Source organism: Phallusia mammillata, chromosome 4, assembly GCF_965637545.1.
Source record: "Phallusia mammillata chromosome 4, kaPhaMamm4.hap1.1, whole genome shotgun sequence".
Taxonomy (NCBI): Eukaryota; Metazoa; Chordata; class Ascidiacea; order Phlebobranchia; family Ascidiidae; genus Phallusia; species Phallusia mammillata.
The window spans coordinates 25,918,554-25,930,425 of record NC_137255.1 but is presented as its reverse complement, the minus strand read 5'-3'; positions in this window follow the sequence as shown (position 1 = coordinate 25,930,425).

The window sequence follows — 11,872 nt, the reverse complement described above, 5'->3', positions numbered from 1 at the left end:
AAACAACCATGGTGGAAATGAGAATTGTGTAATTATGGGTTGGACACGATCACTCGATCCATTATACAAATGGCTTGATGCACCTTGTTCATACAACTCAAGATATATCTGTCAAAGATGTGGCACAGGTCAGAGCTGTAATTCGGATCCGGTTTGAGTTCGGGGCTTGTTTCTATTTGGAAAATCGGACTAGGGTTGGACCTGTTTGTTCCAACATTGTCACATTTAAGTTGTAATTTACATTTGACCGAAACGGTCCCCCAAATTTCTCCAGCGGTTTCCCAAAATTCCCAAAATGGCTATTTTTTGGTATTTACATGAAACATTTGTGGTCTCTTAAAACTACTTAGCGGTCACCCAAACCAAACCTTAAAAAAAACTGGGACTGCTAACATCTCTGATATGGTTAAATCTAATTTGTAAAATTTAAGAAGTAAAGGGTTGCAACTTTGAAACAAATTTTACATGTTTTCTGGATATAACCGAATTGCATTTGCAAGTATAATTATGTTCACTTCTAAAAGCCCACAAATTTTCAGTATCTTGTAATGATATATATTGTAATTAATAAAACCTTTGAAAGGTACTGTTCGATCACGTTACGTCACAGCAATAACCACGTTGCACTATAGCAAAACACAATAACAGCACAACAGCACCAAAACAATCGCGCACAATTCACCTGGCCAGGAGAGAACTGCCTCACCAAACACGAGGAGAAACGACGCCACATGGAACACAAGAAAACAAAAGTGGAAAAACAAGAAGTGAAAGGAATAACGTGAAAATAAATGTGGCTAAACAAAACAAACAAACATTATGAAACAAAACAACTAATATATTAATAGGTAAATAAAGTTACAGTGAAAAGCAAGTGCAATAATTAAACATTGAATCAGCGTATATCAAACTAAATGAACACAGTGAAACACAGTGAAACACACATATATCGACAGATAAATAGAGTTACCGTGAAAATCAAGTGCAATAATGAAATAACAAATCAGCATATACCAAACTAAGTGAACACCGGTTCACGTTACAATACCACAACAACTTATGTTAGCATATGGTGCTTTTACATGATAATTGCCAAACGTTTCATAAAACTCATGGAACCACCTGTTTCTACTTGTTTATGCTAATACATTACCAAACCATGTTTCTTACATGAGTTTTAGTATACTGTTTTTTGATTTTTTTAAGATAATATCTAGAATGATTTTCATTCTGTTAACATTATGTGTTTAGCTACGATGCCTAACACCACTCATACTTCAAATACAACTCATCAAAGTCAGACTGGTAACATGACGAGGTCGTCTACTATAATACAAGGTAATGTATTCAAAGCCATGCTCAAACAGATAGCAGATTATCAAAAACAAAATTGCGCAATTTCGTAAATGCTACAGTGTGCTAAAATATGTGCTTTGCCGAGAAACAATGACAGTCTTACATATTGTGTTAAACAGATACCGCTAATTCGTCTCTTGTAGTTTTGCTGCCATCTATCGGTGGATGTGTCATTGTTACCACAGGAGTTGCGATAATTTATATTTACTGCAGAAGGTATGTGTTTTTCGTTTGTACATATAGCGCACTGGGGCTTAGTTTGTTTTCATTTTTTGACAGATCGAAAAGGAATGTAAAGCAACAAGACCGTGTATATGCGGAAATAGGTAACCTCTGTAAAGTTACAGCTGCTTTTTTACAAGTTTCCATTTTTGGCACAAAATCTATATACAGGATACGCTTCAAATGTATTATGTAACTGTGCAACATATTTTACTGTTGCTTTGTGTTAAAGATGAAACAAACCTACCACGTCATGAAGTTTGCAATCCCAACACAGCAGTCACATATGAAAACACCGTAAGGGAAAAACAGCGAGAAGAATCTGCTTACGACGACATTAACATTCCAGATCCAACTGAACCAAGCCACAGCTACATTAACATCAAGAATATCAAAAAACCAAGTCACACCCACAACGACATGGCTGATCTCACTATCAATTGCGGTGTCAGCCAAAACGAACCTGAAATGTATGCTACAACAGAAGATGTTAAGATTAAAACGATAACTTTAGTAATAGATCAAAACCATCAACAGCATCTCTTAAACTGACGATCACTGTTTGCCTTTTGAACTTTAATACAGTGAAACCAAAAGACTGCGTTGACAGTTTGAAACAGTAAAATCTTGTTTTAGTGTTTTACTGCTTTTATTTATTTTATCGTGTTTGTTTTAGCAATCATTTTTATATCGTATTGTATTTCGGTTACAGGAACTGATGATGCCACATAGGCGAAATATATATTCCTTCATTTAAAACCGACTGATTCTGTTTAAACCAAGGATTTACAGTCTTTTGGTTTCACTATGTTAAGATTACAAATGCATATGAAAACTATTGAGCAAAAATTAACTAAATAACGCCTCTATCAAGATTGTCAAAATAATTAAAGCAAGCATTGTTTTCGATATATCGCGGATTCAATACAACTTGTAAGATTGTGTAAATAGTGAAGTATGTTTGTTTTTGATCTAGTCTTACCAAGTTGGGACAACGATTCAATGCAATAATGCAGCGGTTGTGGCGATTCTAAAAAAATCGTGGCCAATTCCATGTTGTTTACTGGGAATATCAATGGCAAACAAATTGCCAAAGACGTCATGCAATATATATTGGTTTCTTAAAACTAAACGCATTGATTAGTTTTTACGAATCAATTTGACGCTCCGTGTCGTTGATGGTCTGTTTACACTTTGGTGTTTGTAATATTTTGTGCGAACAAACCTGAAAAATCAAAAAGACGACAAACTTCTTGTTAAAAACAGTGTCAGGTGAAGAAAAATGTATTTTGCCTAAATGGAGTATTCCCTTATTCTAGTTCTTATTCAAATAAAAACATTTATAATACTTATAGATAAAACATAGCATCATGGTAGTTTAAAACATAGTTGTAAAACAGTCAGACATTGTTTGACACAACAGTCAAACATAAAACAGTCAGACATAAATCGGTTTATTTGCTGTTTGTGCGATTTGTCAAAACAACCGAAAGAGCTTATTCAAAGTCAAAGTCAAACGTCCAGAACGCTTTAATGTCTAACATGGCATACGTTTGCATATGCCCTTCGTTCAAATATTAGTACATCACACCAATAATATCGATTTTCAGACAACAACAATCAAAATTGGTTGTGTTGTTGTTTTGAATTCTTCTGCCTTCATGTTTTAGTTACAGTGGGCGGATCAATTAGCCTCCTGTGTTTGACGTAACCCGAACCGAGTTGAACCTATATTTTGTTTGGCGTTGCACCCGAACCGGCACCGATCTAGGAAAAACTCAACCTGCTGTATATGATTTTCAGTGCCTTAAAGAATATACGTGCGCTAGCAACTATAGAGAGTGTCAAAAATATTTTTTGGTGACTCGTAGTGCACGGTCAAAATTCTTTTCACAGTTCTCAAGTTTGACAAGGACCATGTAGATCAGTGGTTCCCAACCTTTTTTTGTCGCGACCCAAATACTTCCCAAAATTTGGTTTATGGATTCTTGCGACCCACAAACATACATTCTTACTATTTTGGGTTGATTTTTGTTTGTAAATCAGGAAAGCGTTTCAAAAATTTCTGAGCCGATTTGAAAAATTAAACAAATAATATTCGTTTGTTTTTAACCAAGTTAAAGCTGGCTCGAAGCATTATCAGCCAGACAACGCTTAACAGTGATCTCACACAAACATTATGACGTCACAAACAGAATTAACCACTACCAGTCCAAAATGTCATAAAATTGTTATTGGACAACAATTTATAGCCTTGGGAATAAATAAAATAACGCTACGAAACGAAGTCAAGGAGTAGATGCTTTTATTGCAACAAAAACACGCGACCCAACAGAATTGTCAGGCGACCCAACTTTGGGTCGCGACCCATAGGTTGGGAAACACTGATGTAGATAATGGATGGAAATAAAATTAATAGAATGGGGATTTGAACCGAATTAAAGACCGCAAATCCGTTCGGACCGGTGATTTGCTCGAACCGAAAAAAAACCCGAACCCCTGAAAACAAATCAAAGTGAACCCGAATCGAACCTGAATCCATATGACAAGCGGTTCGACTCCCCTCACAGTATACAACGCTAAAACAAAGTTAAAATTTAGAATTAAACTAAAACTGACAAAGAGTGGGTCAATACGAAGTATATTGTATTTTGGAAGTTTAAACTATTGCTGTTTATTAATGCAATGTTCCAACCAAAATAGTGTAGAGATTGTCTTAAAACTGCAGAACTTCATTATGCCTAATATGCCACATGTTTGCATATTTTCCTGTTTGAAAACCTATTTATATCGCAACATTGTGGTTGTGTTGTTGTGATGAACGTTTCCTCCTACGTGTATTGGTTAATGTGGGAGGATGAATTATTCTCAAGCGTTGATTAATTCATTCTTAATACAAGAGATAATGAAGCCATTTGTTTTCGTCATGTTCACACTTTAATTGGTGCATTTTTAAGTGAATTGTACGTCTACTTGTCTGTTCAAGTCAGTTTTAGTTTTACAGGTTACAATAATTTAGTTTGCAAAAATAACTTAAGAGCGTAAATAACTTACTTAATTAAATTTAACCAACGATATGTCCTTAAGAGGGTGGTAATAATTGTAAAGTTTGTTGCACTAGAAAATGAAACTTGCAATAGTTGTCATAGCAACATTCGCGCAACTTAACAACGCGCAGACCTGGCATTCTTTGAAAGGATATGAATATCTTGTTGTTTATAAGCCGTATGTCCATTCGTATGCTGAAGCTAAAGCTGGATGTGCTGCAAGAAATGCTACAGTGGCAAACGTTAAAACCACAGATATTCAAAACTTTTTAGTGAAAATGTTGAATTTGACAGGTAAGTGTGTAATAAATTGAAACGACTAATTGTTATATTCGTGCAAGTTGCATTTAAAAACGTGTTTAACATTTATGGTGTGATGAATTATCAACTTTACAAGTCAATTTTATGGCTATGTGGGCAGCTGTTTGTATATTATGTTGAATAAAATTTTTTCAAAAAAAAAATTACCGAGCCTCTTTTAAAACTCTAGCTATACTAAAGCTAGTTTTCAAAGTAGTGTTTGTTCCAGATTTTCCATATTCTCTGTTTATTGGTGCAACGCGTATCGGAAACACAAATAATTTCCAGTGGACTGATGGAACAAGTGTAGATGTGGGACAATGGCGTGTTGGTGAACCAAACAACGTGGGTGGAAATGGTTACTGTGTAATAATGGGTTGGATATATTCACTGGACTCATCATACAAGTGGAGTGATGTATCTTGTTCATACAGCTCAAGATATATTTGTCAAAAATGTGGCACAGGTCAGAGTTGTAATTCGGATCCGGTTTGAGTTCGGGCCTTGTTTCTTTTTGGAAAATCGGACCAGGGTTGGACCTGTTTGTTCCAACATTGTCACATTTAAGTTGTAATTTACATTTGCTTTGTACAAAAGTCAATATCAACCCGTCCAGTTGTGTAGGTTCGAGTCGGAATCAGGCATAACAGTGGGACTGCTAACATCTCTGATATGGTTAAATCTAATTTGTAAAATTTAAGAAGGGATATCAGTAAAGGGTTGCAATTTTGAAACAAATTTTACATGTTTTCTGGATATAACCGAATTGCTTTTGCAAGTATGATTATGTTCACTTCTAAAAGCCCACAAAGTTTCAGTATCTTGTAATGAGAATGGATTAAACAATTGATCCCCTTCTGTCTAACTTTTCAACAAAACCTGGACAACAAATTTAAAATATGTCTAACAATAAACATTGTTTTTCAAAACGCAGCATGTATTTCCACGACTACAACAACAATAACTACAAGTTTAGCACCAACCACGACAACCACGTCGACGATCTTATCAAGTAGTGACGTGGAAACAAGCACCATGCCATTATTGGGTAAATATCAAATTGAAACTAAGTGGTGTTGTTTACAATTAAAGTAAAAAAACATCAACAACTTGTTCGCTTTCTTGATCGTAAATAGAAAAACGGACGAATTGATTCATCTTGTTTGCCCTTTTTTACTATAAACACAGCCCGAATACTCGAGTTTTCAGTTAGCTTTGAGTTTACATGCAACAAATGGTGATAACGTTTTGGTAGTAGTAGCTACAAACAACAAGCACACTATTTTATATTTCTAACTTGACCACACAAGCTGTGGCAGATGATGACGCAACGATTTCCGATCTTGGTAACTTCATTCATGACATAAAAGAAACTATGGTGGTGAATGCTTGGTGACCGGCTGATTCGGTATAGCGCCTTCAATGGGCCTGGCGTACTGTGATTTATAAAAGAAACTCGTAGCATATGTGAGAAAGAAAAATCAACTTATGTTAGCTTATGATGCTTTTACATGATAATTGCCAAAACAGTTCCTAACCTCATTTAGAACCACCTATTTGCATATGTCTGTGCTAAAACATTACCTAACCATGGACTTTGCATGAGTTTTAACATAGGGTTCTTCAAATTTGTTCAAGATTATACCTAGAATGAGTTTTAATCAGTCAACATCGTGTGTTTAGAAACGACGCCAACTACCACTCAAACCACTCGTCTAAATCAAACTGATGGTAACATTACAAGGTCTTCTACTATAATAGAAACGACAACTAATCCCACAATACAAGGTAATATATTCTAAGCCACGCTCAAACAGATAGCCAATTTAAAAAAATGCAATTTATTGAATGCCACAGTGCGTTAAAATGTGTGCTTTGCCCAAAAACAATGACAGTCCCACTATGTTAAACAGACACCGCTAATTCGTTGCTTGTTTCTCTACTGCCCTCTATCGGTGGATGTGTCATTGTTGTCACAACAGTTACGATAATTTCCATATATTGCAGAAGGTATGCCATATAGTTTGAGTTGTTACATAGAACGCAGTTTATTTTTATTTTTGACAGATCGAAAAGAAAGACAAAACAACAAGACCGTGTATATGCAGAAATAGGTAACCTCAAAATTACAGCTGCTTTTTTACAAGTTTCCATTTTTGGCACAAAATCTATATACAGAATACGCTTCAAATGTATTATGTAACTGTGCAACATATTTTACTGTTGCTTTGTGTTGAAGATGAAACAAACCTACCACGTCATGAAGTTTGCAATCCCAACACAGCAGTCACATATGAAAACACAGTAAAGGAAAACCCGCGAGAAGAATCTGCTTACGACGACATTAACATTCCAGATCCAACTGAACCAAGCCACAGCTACATTAACATCAAGAATATCAACAAACCACGTCAACCCCATAACAACATGGCTGACCTTACTATCAAAGAACATTTTTACAATTCCGGTGTTAACAAAAACGAATCCGAAATGTATGCAACAACAGAAAACTCCAAGATAACAAATGCATATGAAAACTTGGGTGCTAAAATTAACTAACCGATGCCCTAATTAATCAACATTTTGCTGAAATCAAGCTTCGTGTTTTTTACATTTGACTGATTGTATTCAACTGGTAATTTTAAATAAAACGAGCCATGAATTTAAGTGTATCTTTTAAACTGAGTGTGTACGTTATGGTTTTATTCTTTTTACAATTGCTGCGTAACCAACGATACTGTAACGTATGCTTTTGAAGACGTTAGTCATTCAAATATGTATACATCACAGCAATAATATGCATTATATCAAGAAACAACAATTAGAATTGTGGTTGTGTTGTTGAGAAGAATTCTTCCACCTATATGTTTTGGTTGCTGTGGGCGGATTAGTTAGACTCCTGTGTTGGACGTAACCCGAACCGAGTTGAACCTATATTTTGTTTGGCGTTGCGCCCGAACCTTTTCAGTGCCTAAAAGTATATAAGTACGTTAACAGCTGTACAACGTGTCAAAAATAATTTTTTGGTGACCCCTGGTGCATGGTCCAAATTCTTTTGAAGTTGGACAAGGACCATGCAGATAATGGGTGGAATTAAAATTAATAGAAAGGTGATCTGAACCGGTTTAAAAAAGGCAAATCCGTTTGGACTGACGATTTGCTCGAACCGGAAGAAAACCCGAATCCCTAAAAACAAATCAAAGTGAACCCGAATCGAACCTGAATCTATATGACAAGCGGTTCGCCTCCCTGGTCACAAAAGTATATAAAAACTATAACAAGGTTGAAATTTAGAATTAAATTAAAACTGACAAAGAGTGGGTCAATACGAAGTATATTGTATTTTGGAAGTTTAAACTATTGCTGTTTATCAATGCAATGTGTCAACCAAAATAGCGTAGAGATTGTCTTAAAACTGCAGAACTCCATTATGCCTAATATGCCACATGTTTGCATATTTTCCACTTGGAAAACCTATGTAACTTATATCAAAACATTGTGGTTGTGTTATTGTGATTCCTCCTACGGTTCCTCCTACGTGTATTGATAAATGTGGGAGGATGAATTATTCTCATGATTCTTTCATTCCTACACAAGACATAATAATGTAATTTGTTTTCGTCATGTTCACACGTTAATTGGTACATTTTTTAAGTGAATTGTACGCCTACTTGTCAGTTCAAGTCAGTTAGTTTTAGTTTTACAGGTTACAATAATTTCGTTGAAAAAATAACATCAGAGCATAAAGTACTTCAATAAATTTAACCAACTATATGTTCTTAACAGAGCAGTAATAGTTGTAAAGTTCGTTGCACTAGAAAATGAAATATTTAATACTTGTCATAGCAACATTCGCGCAACTTGTCAACGCGCAAACCTGGCATTCGTTCAATGGATATGAATATCTTGTTGTTTATACACCACATGTTAATTCATATGCTGAAGCAAAAGCTGGATGTGCTGCACGAAATGCTACAGTGGCAAACGTTAAAACCAATGAAACTCAAAAGTTTTTAGTTACAAAGATTAATTTGACAGGTAAATGAGCAATAGTAATAAAGACCGAGTGTTGTATTTGTGCAAGTTGCATTTAAAAACGTGTTTAACATTTTCAGGGTTACAAATTATCAACTTTAGAAGCCAATTTTATGGCTATGTGGGAACTGTTTGTATATTATGTTGAATAACTTTTTTCAAAAATAAAAAATTCCGAGCCTCATTTAAAACCCTAACAATACTAAAGCTAGTTTTCAAAGTAGTGTTTGTTACAGATGCCCCATATTCTCTGTTTATTGGTGCAAGGCGCATCGGGAACACAAATAACTTCACATGGACAGATGGAACAAGTGTTGATGTTGGACAGTGGAATGGTGGAGAACCAAACCAACCAGAAAAATAGCATTGTGTAACAATGAATTGGAGTGATGCAATCACAGGGTACAAGTGGTTTGATGTTGCTTGCAATTACAATGCAAGATACATTTGCCAAAAATGTGGAACAGGTAAATATTAATTAAGATTGTTTGTGCAAGCGAAACGACATACACCACGGACAAACATATTCACGAAAATGTACCCTGATTCGAAGTGCATTCACCTCCAACACGATTTAGTGCATAAATCCAGATCCATATACCAATGATCAGCACTTAAATCGATTCACATAGAAACCTGGAATACTAGTGCGCTTTATCACAACGTTTTTGATTTCATTTGTTCAACGAGATTTGTTTTTGAATGCAGCTTGTATTCCTACCACCAATACAAGTTCAAAAACAAGCACAACAACAACGTTAAGTACTACATCCAGCACTATAGTTGAAACAAGCAAACAGCCGTCATTAGGTAAATTCATATATAAGTGAAACCAATTTTCATCGCCGTTTGCTTTGTACAAATTAAAACCATAAGCGCCCCAGTGTCTATTTTTGACACAGAGTGAAGTAGGTGGGTGACTTAACAATTTCCTACATTGGTGACGTAACGCATACAAAAAAAAACCACGAGAGAGAAAAATAACAAAGCACACTATTATGTCTTTAACCCTTTTACCACAATTTAACCTCAAACCATAATTTCACTGTTTACAGAAGTTCCAGTAACCAATGCTTCACAAACCATTACACCAAACACTGCAGGTTTGTGTTATTGAAGGTTATTTTCAAAGCGTTTTGTGACTCTAGCAAGATGACTTGCTGCTGGTCATCAATTTTTACTAGGCAGTCGATCATTTGTATCTTACATCAATTATGTGACTTTTGATATTGTCAATCTAAATTCATTGTCTTTGAAAATCAAATCCATAAATCTGAACTTAAATGAATCAATATTTAACCGATGACAAATATTGGCAATAAAAGCCTTAAAGTTATCCAAAGTATACTCATTTAGTAAGCTTGATTGTTAATTTTTGGGTCTGTTATATTTCTAGACAATAAACTCGACAACCAGTTGTTGCTTGTGATAATTAGTGCTGCCGGTGGTTGTGTATTTGGTGGAACCTTGACCATTGTGTGTATTCTCTGCCGAAAGCGTGAAAGGTACAAGTTTGAATCGACATTTGTAAAAGTATAGCCAATGTGTAATGTTTATCTCATGATCTTATGACTTTTTCCCGCAGTAAAGCAAAGAACAAATTCAAGACAAACCAATATAAAGAAATCGGTAAGTTGGGTTGGGTTGAGTATATTTCGCTTGGTGAAAGAAAACATAGCGACACAATTGCACTAAACCAATCACCAAGCCGGAAATAGCTGCGCAACATTAAAACGTTATTAAGCGCAAGACAGTGGAGGACACAATTGGTGGATGATGGCTGAACGCACTGCAGCTACACCGTATTATAAAGCGGAAGTTATAACAAACATAAAAGCACCAACAACACTTTATTTCCTTCGTGTAACTTTCAACCAAACCAGCTTTACAACAATAGAAATTTTAGAAGTGTTTAAAGGTTTTACTTAGTTGTCCGGATGTGGAACCAAAAATGTTTCTATTTTGTTGTTCACCTTTTTGGTGTTTTACAGATGAAAGAAATGTTAAAGGAAAACAGGTAAATGCAACAACGCAGTCCAAAAAAGCCAACGTCTCTTCAGCACTGGATGTTCGCAAGACCAAAGAAGCGTCTGTTGACAACAACACAGCTATTGCCCGCGCCAGTTACATATCATTGGATGACACAGTGGTTGTAATGACGGAAGAGAAATGTGTGAAAATGGAGGCTAGGGAAGAATGTAAAATTCCTAAACCTGAACCAAACCCTCACGAGTACGCTGCAATTTCCAGATCAAATGAAACGGAAGCTTATGCAACAGTGGTGGTAGATATAAACAGCTTGAAAAAAGAAAAAACAAATGAAGAAGAAAGTTACGATAAGCTGGACTTCAAAAAGGGGCATAAACAACATGTAACTGTTGGAACGAGTAAAAAGAATGGACAGCTGGAAAAGAAAATGGGTTTTGTAAAACATATCCCCAAAATGTCAGAAAACCAAACCGCTAAGAACATGACAGACAATGAACAGAATGACACAGCAGGCTCCACATACACCACCATGAACCCCAAGAAACGTAATGTCGATGAAACCACCACAATTACTGCTTCAACTGATCAAAATGCACAGGACAGTCATGAATACGAATGCCTTGCGCACACAAACACCACGTCAATGTACACTGTAGCCAATAACCCAAGCTCAATAATTAAGGATTCTGAAGATAAAGAAAATGATGCCACAGACGAATACGAAATCATAAAACCGTTTGAAGCTCCCATGTACGCTGTGGTCAACAGGAATCAATCTAATGATGAGATTGTCGTTGATTCAGATGTTGTTCAAGTGGACGAAAATGAAGCGATGTACAGCGTAGTACAAAAATAGAAAAAAAGATTTACAAACACAAGTGCTCTATCAGTTTTTACTGATCTGACCCACGTATTTTGGTGTA